This window comes from Musca vetustissima, unplaced genomic scaffold (assembly GCF_032173495.1).
Source record: "Musca vetustissima isolate MV318-11 ecotype Yass unplaced genomic scaffold, APGP_CSIRO_Mvet_v1 utg16644, whole genome shotgun sequence".
Taxonomy (NCBI): Eukaryota; Metazoa; Arthropoda; class Insecta; order Diptera; family Muscidae; genus Musca; species Musca vetustissima.
In genome coordinates, this window is record NW_026883164.1 from 250,921 (window position 1) to 270,357 (window position 19,437).

The 19,437-nt window shown below is 33.2% G+C and overlaps 1 protein-coding gene across 1 annotated transcript in view; it reads left to right on the forward strand.

Moving 5' to 3' along the window:
* Positions 1–19,437, forward strand: part of LOC133329960 (dynein light chain roadblock-type 2) — a 189,260-nt gene that overhangs the window by 63,802 nt on the left and 106,021 nt on the right. The gene's annotated exons all lie outside the window — the stretch shown is intronic.

Consider the following 19,437-nt stretch of genomic DNA (forward strand, 5'->3'; position numbering starts at 1 on the left):
AAAAAAAATATTTTAATAAATAAAATAAAATATTATATAAAAAAAAATTAAGTTCTGTTTTTTGTCGATTCATTTTTTTTATTTTTATTGTAGTATAACCACCACCATTCAAATACATATATATAATATAATTAAATAAAATATAAATAAATATAAACAATTTTTAAATAGCTTGCAATACAAAAAAAAAAACATGTTTTTTATTTAAAATAATAATGGTTTGTATTGATTAAAAAAAAATTAAAATACAAAGATGTACTAATTTTTATGACAAAGAATTTATGGACGAATTCTACATTGATTCAGTACAGAGACTAGATATTGTGGTGTTCCGTATTGACAATCATCGACAATCATATTTATAACCGTTCACAAAAAAAAAAAATAATTTTCAAAAATAGATAAAAAATGATGAGGATTCTTGTGTTAAAAAATTTGTATTTCTAGATAATTTTTTTGACCTTGTAGATCTCTTCTATAATTTTTAAGACCCTATAGATTGTTCTATCATTATTCTAAATCTCGTAGATCAAAAATTTAATTTTTCCGGACCTTGTGAATTTTTTTTAAATATTTGTATACCCTTCACCATACTGTGGTCTTTGTGCATATGTTTGTAACAGGCAAAAATAATCGAGATAGACCCATGGGTCCTTTAGAGAATAGCCATAGAATCACTTTCTGAGTCGATTTATGTATGTCCGTCCGTCTGTTGGTATTAAATTGTAAACAAAGTGCAGGTCATTTGTTTGGCCCACGGACGAACTCTATTGAAATTGGGGAAAATCGGTTCAGATTTAGCTATAGCTCCCATATATATATATATATATTCGTCCGATTTTATGTAAATGGTGTATCAAGTCCATATATATCTTTCGATTTGCACGAAATTTGGCACAGCGTACGGAATTAAGTCTAAAATTATGTGTGCAAAGTTTCGTGAAACTCGGTTCAGATTTAGGTATAGCTCATATATATATTTTCGTTCGATTTTATTTAAATGCTGTCCCATATATAGTTTCGTCCGATTTTATGTAAATGGTGCACCAAAATCCCTATATATCCGTCGATTTGCACGAAATTTTAATTTCTCATATTAAATAATTTTAAGGCCTTCTTCTTATTGACGTCGTAATTCGATATCGTGAATTTTTTAAATATTTTTTTCGACCTCGTGGATTTTTTAAATAATTTTAAAGGTCTTGTTTTTTTTTTGACATCGTAATTCGATATTGTGATTTTTTTTTAATTTTTTTGACCTCGTGGATATTTTAAATATTTTTTATTTCGACCTCGTGGATTTTTTAAATATTTGTTTACCTATTTTTAATGAATTTTTTTTATTAATTTTAATTTGATGCGCCAGTTTGAAGAATAATTGTACGACTGAAGTATGCAAAATAATAATATTTAAATATTTAAATAAATATATCAAATTCTTCATAAATGTTCAATAAGTATTTTAATAAAGAAAAAAGTCCCTCTTTATCGAATCTTAAGCTCATTGACTTATTTGTTTATCTTCCGGACAATGTGATAATTTCTCAACGTCTTTTTTTTTTCTATTCAATTGTTTGTTTTTGTTGTCCATCTCTGTCATTATGCAATTTATTTATTTGCATATTTAATTTTGCCCCGAAAAAAAATATTCAAAAAATATTTCTTGTTTATTTATTTTCTTTTTTGTTAATTCATATTCAAATAAATTTCTATGTTAACGACAGGTGTTACATTTTTTTCATTAGAAAATTCCCAAAGATCAATATCAACACAAAGGAAGCCAAAAAAATAAATTAAGGTGTTTACGAGGTCTAGTATAATTATTTAAGAAGTGATCTAGGAGGGAAACTTATTTTAAGAATCTACGACGTCGGAAAATATTATTTAAATAATCTATGAGGTCGGGGAAAACATATCCACAAGGTCTGCCTAATTAGAAACAACACAATATGTCTTTGTAATTCTGCTAAAAGTTAAAAACACGATTTAATTTATTTCACTATGACTAATTGGTGTTTTTCCATTAATTTAAAAAAGTATTTGCAATTCCAAAGCCGTTACAATTTCCTGTTCATATGTCATTTCTGGCAATTCTCTTCTCCGCACTGAGAGCAATCATATGGCAATGCCATGTCATGTGATAACGTTCACATCATTCACTGAGTAATGATAACAGCACGGCGTTAAAAACTGACGCCTTTGTATATAAATAAAAACGACGTCGTAGCAAATAAGACGTTGAACGAATAGCGGTATTTCAAAAATAATTCAACAATTTAAAGGCAAGTTTCGACTATACCATGGCACAATGAATAGGTAGTCCATTTAGAGCAGCTGATGTCTTGATTAACTGTCAAAGTGGGTAATTTTTTTTTCCAATTAACTCCTCTCCTCCTTGGCTCACGTCCTATTTGGTGTTAGAATGTTCAGAGCCATGTCTCCATGTGTAGCTTAAGCTACAAATTTGACTTTATCCATAGATGGTGGTTTGTGGTTTACAGGTTGACTTCGATCTTCTTTAAGAATTTGACCACAATGTTCAGACTTCCTAAGCCTTGTGTATCAGTGAACTCTTCTACTGTGAAGGAGTCACATAGTTGCGGGAAGCATCTTCTTTTGTTACTAAATTTACGAAATCTAAAAATTACATGCGCAGCTGTTTGGATTCTATTGAACGACTCGGACTTTACAGGTTATCCGTATTTAAAAACACACGTGTTAGTTAAGCGAACGCTTAACAACCGCCATTTTGTAAAAATCTATTTTTAAGCCCGTGGGCGTATAATACTCATTTAAATTTTTTTAGGTCACGTCTTTCTTGTGAGCCGTCCGAGGACGAACTCGAGGTGGGTAATTTCTACTTGAATTCGACGTGCAGTGTTGCCAACCATTTGAAATATTATATGAAAAAAAATTGACAGATAATCGAGACAAAAACAAAGGTTTTTGTTTTGATACATCACCTTATTATTGCATCATGGTCAAAACCTACTAAATTAAGTCGATTTCGGATTAAACATTTACAATAATTTAAACGTATATCAATTGGCAATTCTCTTCTCCACACAGCGAGCAATCATATGGCAATGCCATGTCATGTGATAAAGCTCAAGTCAATCACTGGGAAATGATAACAGGGCGGCGTAAAACAACTGACGCCGTCGTAGTTAAAAGAAAAGCGACATCGTAGTAAATAAGACATTGAACGAATAACGGTAATTTAAAAAATAAATTATACATTTAAAGGCACGTTTAAAGTCGATTTCTAATTTCAAATTTTATTAGAAAACTAAGTATTTTGAATTTTTACGGCTTTTTAATTTGAAATAATTTTTTTCTAAACCTTGTAAATCTCTTCAATAAATTTTCTAAACATTGTGAATGCCTTAAATCATATTTTCTAGACATCGTAGCTCATTTACATATTTTAACATTTTTAATTCTTACTATTTTATTTTCATTTAAAACGAAAATCTATTTACCTTTTGTTATTACGTGCTATAGACGTCACAACTAAATTAAATTGAAATAATCCACATTTTTTCTTAAAATTACGATTGACATTGGTTTGAATTGTGAAACTAAATTGAATCTTTTTCAACACTTGCAAGTGATTATGATTGCTTTTTTTAAAATCGCATTACACTACTTTGCGTGATATCACTACAGATCTCGACTTGTCGTTGTTCTGGTTGTTCTTAATTTAGCATTGATATTATCGAATTGATTTATGTGTGCAGCATTTTGAAACCAGAAAAAAACAGTGAAGTAAAATGTCCAGATAAGTTGGTTGTTGGTATTTTCAATTAAGATTTCCGGCTTTGGAGCATGCTTGAGGCTTTAGCACACAAATATGCAGGCCAGAGTCAACGTCAGCCAGACATACAGACGCTCAACCTACTGGCCAGTTGACTCAATCAGCATCATGTATTAAGTGAGAAATAAGCATGTAATTTAATTAAATTATACTGCATGTCAACAATTTTTTGAAAAAAAAAAATAAACAATTTTGTTTGTAATGCAGTAAAGGGTGGCTAATACATACATATGTGGGTGTGTGAATGCATAATTATTGTTATGATCATTTCAAATTTTCGAATACATTGTATGTTCTCATGGTAGCATATGCGTGTTGTGAGTTGCAAAGAGGGGTGACTGCCCATCGTATCTTATTTCTGTTAACCACCTTGCCAATGAGATCCAGATCCGGAGTCGCAACAGGTTGAGTGTCATCACGTTCACCGTCGATGGTACCCATATTTTTGCAACCTGGGAAATGAGTCTCAACTAGGAATTTAGGAGTCTCAGAACCTCAGTCCGTCCACGCTCCACCCTGCTTCTTGATTCTTCCGATGGACTTCGGGTCATTGGATAGTAGTCTTCGAAACCTAGCAGCTTCGTTGAGTCCTTCTATCGACTCACAGAAATTTATCCATTTTATCCGTTTTATCTCTCTTGTATTTGTTGAAACTAGCTCTATAGGAGTTCCATATCGAGTTAAGATTTATGCGCCCTGTTGAACAGTCGTCTGGTCGCTTTTCTGAGCTCAACAAGTTCCTTGTTCCACCACACTGGCTGAGATTTCTTCCCAGGTTATGTGAGCGGACAGGATTCCTTATGGCATCTAAGGAGAACGTCTGTTAGATTGTTCACGGCCCCATTCAATTCCACAGCTGTTCCTAAGTTTGTATTAAGAGTCAGCTGGGAGTTCGTTAGCTCCGTGAATTTCTCCCAGTTTGTTCTCCTTGGATTCTGATAAGGCTTTTGTTTACCTCCGTCAAAAGAGATCTCGAAGAAAATCTTTAAATGATCCAAAAAGGAACATTCATCAGATACCCTCCAATTTCTGATGACGGAGTCATCTAGATTTGAGAGGGTTAAGTCAATGACCTCCTCTCTATCCCTAGTTTTAAAGGTCGGATTACTAGCCCTATTACTTATACGTAAATTATAGGATAGAATGAAATCGAAAATGGACTCACCTCGTTTATTTCTTGCTATCCCATTGAAAATGGTGAGCATTTGCGTCGCATCCCAGGATAACGTTCTTGGTGCTCGTCATTTCATCGAACATCTTTCGTACACAGGTGTTGGGTGGGTGGATGCAGTTCCACAAAAGGCATGTAGACTGAGGAGAGCAGGGTGGCCTTCCCAGTCGAATGCTCCAGCCTTACGGTGGGCATGTCACCATTGCTGTAATTAGATAGAAAGATTAGATTTAAACTCTTCTTACCTACTATACATGTTCTCACCTTGTCCCCCATGGACGCGGCGAAAATATCAAAGTTGAGATTCCTTAATCCTGAAACCATATTTTTATAAATATAGAGCTCCTGAACCAAGGCGATGTCCACTTCAGAGTTCGTGAGGGACAGGAGTAGTTCGGCGGCTGCGGACTTGCAAAGATGCAGATTGATCTGCAGGATGGGCACCCTATGCCGCTTCCCTACTCCTACTGAGTTTCAGTGGATGTGCTCAGTCGAAACCGAACCCATCCTGAACCGAAGTTCAATTTCCCCTCACGCTCCCTAAGATACTCCTCCCCTGGTGGGTCAACCGCAACCATTCCACCATCCTCGTTATAGGGAGTTAGACTGACAACAGTCCAGCTCGATGTAGTGAGGCTGGGGTTTTGCAGCGCCAGCATTTTCAGCAGGAGCTCCTTGTCCACTGAAGGGGGGGTTAACCCAGGCTGAAAGGACCCATCTGGTTGGGATTTCAGATAGGGAGACCGCAGCAAGGTTCCCAGAGCGCGCCAAAGACGCTAACGGTTTTCACAAGGAAATCCTTAGATTCCTTGTTTAGACAGTTGATGACTTTAGCACTGACGATCCCCTTGGTCCGATCCACAGACGATCGCCGACCGAAGGGTTCCTTCAAAGAGCAACCAATGACTATCACTGATTCTACCATGACGAACAGATTTGTCAATGATTGCCACTAGAAGGGCTTCTTCAGCGGCTACCTTGGTTGGTCTGTCATATGCCTTACGCTGTCTTTGGCTACGAACTTTGGAGTTCGCCTTTCCAGAGGAGGTTGATGGCTTCTCTGTACATAGCTGTTTCTCCGTCGTTTGTTGTCCAGCGACAGCCGCATACGAGGAAGGAATAACGACGTCTAAAATCACGTTTGACTTTGATATTCCTTGATAAATTGACATTTCATACAATGACAACGTAACGGGTCGAGCCTTGTGTTTCCCCCTTTATTCCAATTAGAATGCATTTTTACAGTCCGAGAGAGAGAGAGAGTATCAGCTGTTTTTCCTGTTTGACATTTTAAACCAAAAAATATCCCCATTGAAAGCATTTCAAATTATTTTAATGATATGGTAACACTGTCACCATATCAGTGAGTGATTCATAGTTGTTTTTTTATATTTTCTAGTAGTTTTTTTATTGCAAATAATTACATTTCATGAAATTGCTGAGTATGTATGTATGTAACAGATGGTTTTGTATAAATATACATACACAATTGCATCAGATTATTGACTGGAATTTAATTAAGGACATTTATGAAAAAACCAGTTTTGTTGCATTCATTTGCAATTGACATGACACGTGAGCACGTGACAGAAAAAAAAACGACACGAGGTTTAGTGGTGGTTTTCTTAAAAAAAATACCGGGGAGTTTAGAAAAATAATCCACAAGACCTAGAAATATGGTTTTACGGATTTTCGAATGGTTAAAACATGATTTTAAAAATCCATGAGGTTTGAAAAATTATTTAAAAACTCCACGATGTGAAAAAAAATATTTTAAAGATTTTTCGAGGACTTGAGATTTCATTTTTAAAATCTATGAAATTCAGAGAAATTAATTAAAAATCAAACAAGTCTAGAAAAATACTTCAAAATTCCATGAGGTCTAAAAATATGATTTTAAATATGTTCGAGGCCTAAAAAGTGTGTGTTTTAAAAATCCACGAGGTTTTGAAAAATTATATAAAAAATTTTCGAAGTCTTGAAAAAATCTTTTAATATTTCTCGAGGTCTAGAAACAATATTTTAATATTCCTCGAGGTGGTTGTCCGAAGCATTGAAAACTCGTTGAGTCTTAGAAAAATTACCTACAAAAAGCTTCGGATGGCTAGAAAATCTGAAGTGTTGCAACATCAGTACCGGTGTGAGTAAATTGTGGGCAACGGTTAAGTCGCTCTCGAACCCTGGAAAGAAGGTGGATCGGACTTGTGTCTCATTTAACGGCGTCAAGGTGACAGATCCGTAGAGGTGCGCGTGTTATTTCAACCGGCAGTTTATAGAGAACCCCGAGAGTGACCGGGCGAAGAGAAGAGTACTGCGCCGTATACGATCTCTTCAGGTGGAAGAGGAACCACCACAATTTACGTTGGAGGATGTTGCAAAAGTCATCAGGAACGTGAAATCATCCAAAGCGCTTGGTCCAGATGGTATCTCCATGGTGATGTTGAAGCAGCTTGATGAGCCAGGAGTAGATTATCTTACTTATCGTTATCTACCCTTGTAGTTCCCGATGCCTGGAAAATGGGCAGGGTGGTCCCGCTACTGAAGCCGGGCAAGGATGCCAGCAAAGGTGATCTCACTTTTGTAGCCAGTAGCCAAGACACTTGAGGCTTTACTACTCCCTAGCATTCGTGAATGCTACTCAGTTGCTGATCAGCATGGTTTCCGGAAGCAGTACAGCACAACAACAGCTTTGCACGCCATTTCCGCACACATAGCAGAAGGACTCAACCAGAACAGGCCGTGTAACAGGACAGTCATGGTGGCGCTGGACCTATCAAAGGCATTTGATACCGTCAGTCACGCCAAGCTGTTCGAGGACGTCGAGAGAACAACCCTCCAGCCAAGTTTGAAACGTTGGATCGTAAACTATATGTGTGGACGCCAGTCGTACGTGGAATTCAGAGACAGGAAATCGAAGGCTCGTAGAGTTAAACAGGGAGTTTAACTCTACAGTTCCCCAAGAAGGGGTGATATCTTCGGAACTGTTTAACCTCTACCTCTCTGGAATTCCATGCCCACCGGACGGCATAAAGATCGCGACATATGCGGATGATTGCACGAGTATGGCATCAGGACCTAAAATTGATGACATTTGCGAGAGGCTGAACCACTATCTCGTGGATATAGCTGACTTTTTCCGGTCGAGGAATATGAAAATATCCGCCACTAAGTCAACGGCCACACTGTTTACCACATGGACAGCGGAGATGCGGCTATCTTTGGATGTGCAGGTCGAGGGGTCCACAATTCCGACCACTAATTACCCCAAGGTTCTAGGGATCACATTTGATAGTCTATATAAGTCGTCCGCGCATACGACAGCTATTTGCGATAAAGTCAGGAGCAGAAACAAGGTTCTCAAGTCGCTAGCCGGCAGCACTTGGGGAGCTGACAAGGAAACCTTGTTAACGACTTATAAAGCAATAGGCCGGTCTGTGGTAAACTATGCGGCGCCAGAGTGGTCCGCTAACGTCAGTGCAACGCAGTCTTCAGTCTTCCTGCCAGAATGCCGCCCTGAGGACTGACACAGGGTGTCTCCTCATGACTCCAATAGACCACTTACATGAGGAGACGAAGATCCTTCCTGTGCGTCAACACAACAAGATGTTGTCGATGCAATACCGGCGTGGGTGTTATAGAAGCAGCCATCCAAACCGCTACATAATGGATAGGCACCCACCACCCAGGCATGTAAGGAAGGATCTCCATGATCTGGAGAGAGAGGTCCAGAGGTATAAAAGGGAGCCTCTAGATCAACAGGCCTATCAAGCAGGATTAAAAGTGTTCACACGGACGCAGTTGAGGAATCAGTTCAAGAATATCGTGTGAATACCATCCTCGGAGACCACCCGCCTTTGATAGCTGCAGAAGAGCAGCATCTACCTCGACAAACTAGAGTGGTCTTGGCACAACTGAGATCTGAATGGTGTAGCCGCCTCAATTCATATGGGACACGAATTGATGGAGAGGTCGACAATGTCTGCCCGGCATGTGGTAACGGACCACATGACACGCTACATCTGTTCAACTGGCCAGCCAAACCCACTCACCTAACCCCATCTTCCCTTTGGACTGACCCATTACAGGTCGCAGCAACAACTAAAAGCTTCAGAAAAATTATATAATTTTTCTATATATTTTTTCCAATTTTTGTTATTCAATATCATCGATTGGGTTTAGCACTACATGACACGAGTTTTGTATAGTTTTGCTGTTATTTACACGGTATCCATTACATTTCGATAATTATCCTCAAATTATTTTGTGGTATTGTAAATGATCGTTCGATCGATATATTACACGAAGTGTTACCAGTTTTGCGCAAATTCCAGATTTTGTTTTGTGGTCTAGTAATTAGTAGCAGTAAAGCAGTATTAAATTACATGATTTTGATGATGATATGAACGATTAGAGGTCATTTGTAAATAAAGGGCACTAATCCGAATAACAAGCTGTGCAGTTAGGTATCAAAGGGGATTGGTTGTTATATTTTGGGAAGACGGTAACATCGGGAATTTTTAGAAACCTTTGGGATTTTTGAAATAATTTTTCTTGATTTTTAAAATAAGTTTACTAGACTTCTTGGATTAAAAAAAACTGAGACATTGTGAACTTTCAAAAAAAATTTTTTCTCGATTTAGTAGATTTTTTAAATAATTTGTTTAAATCTCCTACATTTTTATAACAATTTTTTTTCTTGGATAGAAAAAAAAATTCTGGCATTTTTTAAAAAATTTTTCTAGACCTCCCGATTTTTTTTTTTTAAATAATTTTTCTTGACCTACCGAATTTTTTACATAATTTTTCTAGACCTTATGTATGTTTAAAATATTTTATTCAGATTTCATAAACTTTTAAAATAATTTTCTAGACCTTTTGGATTTTTTAAATAATTTCTCTAGATAACCTGGATTTTTTATAAATTTTTGGACCTTTCAAATTTAAAAAAAAAAAAAAATCTAGACCTTCAGGATTTTTTAAAAAATTTTTGGGCCTCGAATATTTTTATACTAATTTCTTTGACCTTATGAATTTTTTAAACAATTTTCTAGACCTCCCAATTTTTTTTTAATAATTTTTCTAGACCTCCTGAATTTTTTACATAATTTTTGTAGACCCTGTCGATATTTAAATATTTTTTTTCTAGACCTTATGTATATTTAAAATATTTTTTGCAGACCTCGTAAATTTTTAAAATAATTTTCTAGACCTCATTGATTTTTAAAATAACTTTTCTAGATATTCTGGATTTTTAAAATAATTTTTGTGTACCTTTCATATTGTTATACTAATTTTCAACACCTCCTAGATTTTTCGAACAATTTTTCTGGGCCTCGTATATTTTTAGCGTAATTTTTTTCAACTCATGGATTTTGTAAATAATTTTTCTAGGCTTCCTGAATTTTTTAATAATTTTTCTAGACCTCCCGAATTTTTTTAATAATTATTCTTGACCTCCTGAATTTTTTACCATAATTTTTGTAGACCTTGTAGAAATTAAAATAATTTTTCTAGACCTTATGTATATTTAAAATATTTTTTTTTTCAGATCTCATACATTTTTAAAATAATTTTCTGGACCTGGTGGATTTTTAAATTATTTTTTTCTAGATATCCCGGATTTTTTTTTATTAAGTTTTATGGACATCCCAGATTTTTATATCAATTTTTCTAGACCTCCAGTATTTTTAAAACAAATTTTCTAGACCTCTTGGATTTTTTAGGCAAGCTTCCTCGTGTATTTTAAAAAAAAATTATAGTTTAAATAATTTCATTTTTTTAATAATCTTTCCCTTAAGTCCCTTTGAATCCTAAAAGTATTTTTTATACTTCGTGCAGGCTTTAAAAAAATGTTCCTAAACCTTGTGGATATTTTAAATAATTTTTCTACATCTCAAAATATAAATGGCAACCCTTGATGATTAAGTTATACGATTATAGCTTATTTACACTGGCAACCACAAACAAATTTAAATTACCACCTCACCTCTCACACCTACTGTCATTACCGGCATGTCATTTCTTGCACTGGCAGAGACGAGCCCCCATTTTATTTTCATGAGATATCATTTATCTTTTGATGTGCATTGCTTTCGCTCTCTCTCTCTCTCTTCACTTGAAATCAATGCAAACAACTGTTGATGGGTGGAGGTGAATCACTAACACCATTGCATGACAAACCTGAATGCCAACAGATGATAACAGTGATGCTAATGAAGTTGTTTTTTTTTCTCTTCCTTTTCGTGTCATCCATTAGTTGTCATTTTTCGTACATTTTGTTAAATTTGACATTGAAAGAAACAAATTGTCAAATGTGAAATCAAGTAATTATAGCAGGAATGTTGATTTTATGACAAATCATATAATTGAAACACATGAGTTTATATATAAATTTTTAGTTGAGGTTTACATTGTTGTTATATATTATTAGCGTATATTTTTTTAGCGTTTTATTTTTGCTGAGAGAAGTACAGTGTGAATAAAAAGTATGAATACATTTATAAAAAAAAAATATGTTAAATGGAAATTGGAGAAAATGATAAAAAAAATCCATGTTATTCAGAGAAATTAAACAAAAATTTAAAAATGTTCAATTATAAAAAAAATAAAAAAACCAACAAAATATAAAAAAAAGTATTTAAAAAATAGGAAGATTTGAAAATGTGTAAAAAATACACAAGCTCCAGAAAAGTTATGCCATGTACAGACGAGCGTTGTTCGCTCTCTCATTCGTTGTTCGACCCTTAATTATGAAGGAATTACTTAGTTCCCCATACAAAATTGTCTGAGCGAACACCGACTTTTGTACGTTGTTCAATTCGAATCACTCTCTGAATAACCAATAAATTTGTCCCATCCCTAACAATTGAGAGTATTTATCGAAAATAAATTAATTTTGACAGTTTGAAAATATTTATGAAATTTTCAAACTTTTTCAGTAAAATTGAAAATCATGAATGAAAAGTAAAAAATTGTATAGTTTTTATATATGCAGCAGGATGTAAATTTTGTTTTCTACATAATGCAATATGCATTTCTTTTCCCTTGGTTCTAATTAGCGTACAAAACAAGAAACACATGTGGGGCAACTCAAACAAAAAATTCTCCAAATTTTTATTTGTGACAGTATGTGGCATTTGAATTGAGAAAATATAAAAATGTATTAAAAACAACAACATTTTCAGAAAAAATGGAAAACATGAATGAAAAGTAAATAGATATGGGTTCATACTATAGTCAGGAGAAAGAGAATTATTTTTTCTATTTAGATCCCTATGTAATTCACTAAAATATGTTACATTTTTGGTGTAAAACAAGAAACAAAAAGTTTGAAATAAAAAACTCTGATGATATGAATTATGAATAGTGTTGTATGAACGGATTAATTCATATACGTAATTCTGAGAGCGAACTACGTTGTTCGGATGCCCGTCAGAACATGGCATTATTTATAAAATTCACAAAAGGTTATAAATATTATTCATAAAAAATATTTTTTGCTAAGGGAAGTACAGTGTGAATAAATAGTATGAATACATAAGAAAATAAAATATATTAAATGGAAATGGGCAGATAAAAATGGTAAAAATAAAATTAGAAATAAAATTTTAAACTTTTGTGAGATTTAAAAAAATCACGAGATTAGAAAAAAATATGTTTTTATTCCGGAGGTCTAGAAATGTTTAAAAAATCTATGAGGTCTACAAAAATTATTTAAAAAAATACAGTAGGCATAGAACGGCAAGAAAACCAAGCTGATGGTATCAACGCGCAAGACGTCCAGTAGACTGGGACCAACTGTGGAACTTGAGAACTACATCTTCGAGGTAGTTAAAGATTTTATATACCTTGGTACCGCCATAAATAGAAACGAATGACATCAGTTGTGAAATTGTGATTGTGACGGCCAACAGATGCTACTATGGTCTAAGTCAGCAGATTAGAAACAAGGCCACCTCCCGCCAGACCAAACTCACACTTTGAAAACGCTGATACTACCCGTCCTGTTATATGGATCTGAAGCATGGGTACTTGCGCAAGCAGATGAGGCAGCTCTTGGGGTGTTTCGAGAGAAAAATTCTCCAAAAGATCTACGGGCCGATCTGCGTCGATGGTGAATATCGGCGTCGAATGAGCCACGAGCTTTACAATTTATTCACGGACATCGTCATAGTCAGTCGTATTGAGCTGCAGCGACTACGATGGCTAGGTCATGTTGAACGAATGAATGAGAATACCCCAGCTCAAAAGGCATATAATAGCGAGCCTACTGATGGTTCCCGTAGAAGGGAAGCCACGAATCAGATGGAAAGACCAAGTAAAAACAACATCTTGGAATGTGGGGTTTCAAATTGGAAACGATGCGCACAAGATCGCTTGGAAATCTTTTCTAAGCTGGGTTTATGGACTAACCTTTCTGTAAAAAACCAGCTAAGTAAGTAGGCATAGAATTTTTTTTTAAACCAGGAGGTCTAGACAAATTATTTAAAACATTTCTAGCAAAATCAATTATAAAATCCGCTTGTTATATTTTAAAAGAAGGTCAATCGGGAAAATTCTTTTTCGTGATCTTCTATATTTTTTTATTTGTTTTTTTACACCTAGTGAATTTTTAAATAATAATTTAAAATATTTTTTGTAGCCAATTTTTTAAATAATTTTTCTAGACCTCCGGGATTTCTTAAATATTTGTAGTCTTCCAGGATTTTTACATCATTTTTCTAGACCTGCCGATTTTATAATATTTTATATTGTAAGAAGAAGGTTCATCAGGACCAGGATTTTTAATTTAATTTTTCTTGACCTCCTGAATTTTAAAAAAATAATTTAAAATATTTTTTTAGCAAATTTTTCAAAAAAAAATTGGATTTCTTTAATATTTTTCTAGATACCCAGGTTTTTTACATAATTTTTAGGCCCGCTGATTTTTACTGTTTTTTTAACAGTTTTCTAGACCTTGTGGATGTTTAAAAGAAAATATGTTTTTATTATTCATGAATTTTAAAAATAATTTCCTAGACATCGTGAGCTTTCAAAATAATTTTTTCTAATCTCATAAATTTTTAAAATAATTTTCTAGACCTCCTGAATTTTTAAAATAATTTTTTCTACATATGCCAATTTTTTTATATTTTTTATGGACCTCCTAGATTTTTATATCAACTTTTCCAGAGCTCCTGGATTTTTTAAACAATTTTTTTTGGATATTTAAAATCTCTTATATTCTTAATTTTTTTTTTTGTCTTTTTTTCTAGACCTCCTGGATCTTTAAAATATTATTTCTAAATATCCTGTATTTTTGAATAATTTATATTGGACATTCTAAATTTTTATATAAAATTTTCTAGAGCTCTCGGATTTTTCAAATAATTTTTCTAGATATCCTGGATTTTTTTTTAAATAATTTATATGGGCCTCCCAGATTTTTACAACCAATTTTTCTTGACCTCCTGGATTTTTTTAAATAAATTTTCTGTGACCTCTTATATTTATAAAATATTTTTTTTATTTATTCGTTTTTTTCGGCTTGAGGTCATTGAAAATTAAAAAGATTTTTGGTTTCTTTTTTTAATTTATTTTTATTTTTCCAATAATTCGATCATCGTCGATGATCATCATCAGGGATTGACTTTAAAAAAACATCCCCCTATGTTTTAAATATTTTTTCTAAACCTTCTGATTTTTTCAATCATTTTCTAGGGCCCTTGAATCTTAAAACCATTTGTTTGTACTTCGCGAACGTTTTAAAATTTTTTTCTAGATTGTTTACACTTTTGAATCCCCAATTTATTTTATATATATATATATTTCTTTTATTATTAATTTGTTTAATTTCTAGTCTCGTAATTTTTTAATTATTTATTTTAAATTTTAATTATTTATTTATGTTAAAATTCTTTAAAAATAGTTTAATTTTGTTTATTAATTTATCATTCTTTAAAATCAATTTAATTTGCATTTTATTTTCATTGTATTTTTTTTTATTTTATTTATTTATTTATTTTATTTTGTTTATTTTTTTATTTTATTTATTTTTCTATTTTATTTTTATTTTATTTATTTGTTATTTCTAGTCTGGTAATATTTTTTAATTATTTCTTTAAAATCTGTTATAACCCAAATGTAGTTAAACTTTTCATAGCCACTGTTTGATTCGTTATTGTACTGCTATTAAATGCATGCCATTTCATGACAGAGAGAGAGAGTCAATTTACATTGAAATGTGATAAACAGTAACGCTATTTTTCCCCCACTCTCCCAACATCACATATCCAATCTAATAATCTCAGCAATACGATAAAAACACGCAAACACACACATACACACTCGCACACACAGAGATGCATAAAATTTGGGTGCTCAAAGTGCAAGTTGGTGGTTTATCGACTTTGACTGATTGTAAACAACGTGGGGATAAACACGTCATATGGGGGAGCTTGCTTGCACACGCTCGCTCTCTCACACTACATCACTCTCGTCTCGTGTTGATTGCGGTTAATGCGAGAGAGGAAGAGAGTGCACTGCAATAGTTTCTTCGGCCTGTCATTCATTTATTTACAACAGACTCAATGTTTTTGGCCATCATTTCACTGCAAGCAATTCAACGGCACGGAGGCATTAACATTGCATGATAAATCTTGCAAATTGCAACGGTAAAATAAATAGTGTGCGAAACAAGAAATTAAAACAAAGAGTGAAATAAGAATAAATTACATTGTGTTGTATATTTTGACTATATTTACCAAAAACAAAGTTGGTGGTGAAAGAAAATAAAAATAAATAAAATAGAAACAAATAAAAGCAAAAACAAAATAAAAGAAAAACAAACACCTCTCTCATTTGAAACAAGTGGCAGTGGAGTTGTATTGTTGTACAGTTGTCAAACCTGTTGGTTGTAACGTGAATACGCATTTTTTTCGTTCAGCTGCTCAAATTTGAACCCGATTTATTTTTCTTTCAATGGAATCCAGGTAAGTAAAGTAATTTTTTGAAAATTTCGAAAAATAAATAGTTGCATAATTTAGTTAAGAATTGTTATGCAAAAAAATTGAACACAAATAAAACTGCCATAGTTGCAAAAAAAAAAAAATACAAATTTCAAAAATTTACATGCGTGTGTGATCGTGTGTTGGTTTGCATTTTTTCCCATAATATGCAAAAAAAATGTGCATTTATAAAATCGCCGAAACAAAAACTTTTACCATATGGAAACGTGACAATTGCTAGATATCTATTTTTTGATAAATAATTTAAATTTACACATGTGTACATACGTTATTTACTTGTCATTGACATACCCACCATTTGGCAATATCTTGAATTGCAAGTTTTTTTTTTAATTTCTTTGAAATTTTCAATTTACTTTTGTATGTTTACCCTTTGAACAACTGTGCTGTTTTAGTTGTTGTTTTTGTTGTCCTCCTAAGTAACAGCCGGTATTCTTTGTTTACTCGGCGTCTGTGTGACATTGGTAAATAATGGCAGTGTTTTCTTAAAAAATATGACCGAAGTTTTTAATACAAAATTGCGGCTAGAAGAGAGTTCTCATCCGATTTGGGCGCCATTCTTTTTTAATTACAGAAGATTTTAGTAAAAAATTGGGGGATAAAAGAGAATTCGAAACAATTCTAGTTTAGTAAAAACGTAAAGAAATTCATATAATAATTTGGGCGCCGGAAGTAAAATGGAAATCCCCAAATTGGGCGCCAAGAAAAGAAATTCACAAAATTCTTCCATTTGGGCGCCAGAAAAAATTGAAATTTCCAATTTGGACGCAAGGATAGGTAATTCACACAAAACTCCAATTTGGGCGCCAGAAAAAAAAAATGGGAGGCTGGATACAGATATAACCGGGTACATATCGAGAGTAAAAGTACTTTTAACTTTGGAATTTTTTTCAGAAAAATCTGATCGTTTTTACTTTTCGATTTTTGCCTTTCATTAAAAATTCCGACTTTGGGCGCCATTTTTTTTTACAGAAGATTTTCGTAAAAATTTGACCAAAAGCAAAATCGACTAAAAATTTAATTTTTTATAAGAATTGTTGTGTAAATAAATGGAATGTGTTTTCTTAACAAAAAATTTCAACTTTTTAATAAAAAATTTCATGAAGAAAATCGAAAGTCGACTTTGCGATTTTTTTTTAACTACAGAAGATTTTAGTAAAAAATTGGGGGCCAAAAGAGAATTCTCATAAATTCCCGTTTTTATCGATGGTGGCGTTTTTTTTTCTTAAAAAAAAATCAAAAGTTTTTAATAAAAATTGGGAGGCTTGAAAAAAATTTGGTCTAGTAGAGAATTTCCGATTCCAGTTGCGATTTTTTTCAAAAAATTATATGTTAAAATTTAGAGAATGATGAAAATTCTCTTAAGTTCCCACAAAAATTGGGCGCCACGAAAAGAAATTCACACAAATTCCCCCATTTGGACGCCAGAAAAAAATGGAAATCCACAATTTGGAAGATTGAAATCATCTCCTTCATTTGGGCCCATAAAAAAATTCTTCAATAATCCACGACAGAACATTTTCTAAAAAAAACTTATTTTGGGCAAAAAAAAAATCCGCCCGTCAATAATTTCCTCAATTTGGGTGCCAACAAATACAATCACACAAATCTCCGATTTGTGCGCCAAAAAAATAATCTTTCAAAAATTTACTATTTGGGCGCCAATTTATTTTTCAAAACTCTTAATTTTTTGGTCTTAAAACCATTCATAAAAAAAACTGTATAAAGTGATTTCCATTTGGGCGCCACGAAAAGAAATTGAAATCCTCAATTTGGGCGCAAGGATAAGAAATTCCCACAAAACTCCGATTTGGGCGGTAGAAAAAAAAAAAAAAATTGAAATCCCCAATTTGGGTACAAGGGTAAGAAATTCACACAAAACTCCAATTTGGGCGCCAGAACAAAAAAAACATAAATCCCTTATTTAGGGGCCTGTAAATAAAAATTTGCCAATTTGGGCGCCAATACCCAAACTTATTGAAAAATTGATTTTTGCTCAAAAATCCTACAATTGACGCCATAATGAATCCACAACAGAAAATTTAAAAGAATGATTTTGGGCAAAAAATCCACCCTTTTGTAAGTCTATAATTTCCTCAATTTGGGCGCTAACAAATAAAATCACACAAATCTCCGATTTGGGCGCCACAAAATAACTCTTTAAAAAATTGGCGATTTGGGCGCCATTTTTTTTTCAAAACTCTTAATTTTCTTAAAAACTGTATGAACTATTTGGACGCAAGTTGTGAGTTTTTTTTTCAACTCCCGATTTGGGGGCCACGAATAGAAATTTACATAAATCACCGTTTTGGGTGACAGAAGTAAGTTGAAATACCCAATTTGGGCGCCACGAAAAGAAATTCATATAAATCTTCCAGTTGGGCGCCAGAAAAAAATAGGAATCCCCAATTTGGGCGCCAAGGTAAGAAATACATAAATCCCCTATTTAGACGCCGGTAAATAAAAATTTGCCAATTTGTACGCCAATACCATACCTTATTTTGTAAGCAGTAATAATTTAAAAAAGATCCGCGATTAATTGCTCAAAAATCCTACATTTGGGCCCATATACAATTCTTCAATAACATAGGACAGAAGAATTTAAAAAAAAAAAATCCGTCCTCAATTTGGGTGCCAACAAACAAATCTCCGATTTGGGCGCCACAAAATAAATCTTTAAAAAATTTACCATTTGGGCGCCAGAAAAAAATACATAAATCCCTTATTTAGGCGCCGGTAACTAAAAATTTGCCAATTTAGGCGCCAATAACAAACCTTATTTTGTAAGCAGTAATTATTTAAGAAAGATCCGCGATTAATTGCTCAAAAGTCCTACATTTGGGCGCCATAAAAAATAATCCACAATAGAAAATTAAAAAAAAAATGATTTTAGGCAAAAAAATCCGACATGTTGTAAGTCTACAAATACCTCAATTTGGGTGCAAACAAATAAAATCACACAAAAATCCGATGTGGGCGCCACAAAATAAATAATTTAAAAATGTACTATTTGGGCGCCATTTTTTTCAAAACTTTTAATTTTTTTTGGTCGTAAAATCTTTCAGAAAAATCCTGAAGCAATTTTTTTTTTAAACTGTAAAAAATTCCTCGATTTGGGCGCCAGTCGCCGGCTAGTTGTGTAAAATTTTAAAAATCGTGTGGTTGTTAAATTTATATTTTTAAATTTTTTGCAATCTACTATTCTTCTTCATCTTCTATTATTTTTATTATTTGGCTTTCTTTGCCATTTTGTTCTGAACATCTGACAATATTCCCGAAGATCTGACAGATGGATATTTCTCAAAAAAAAAAAAAACTAAAATTAGCGCCAGATATTTTGTAATTAAAAAAAAAAACACTTCGTGATTCACTTTAATTAAATTTTTCTTCACAATTGGTCAAAATTAAGGCAATGAACAAATTAAAAAAAAAAAAAACGGCCG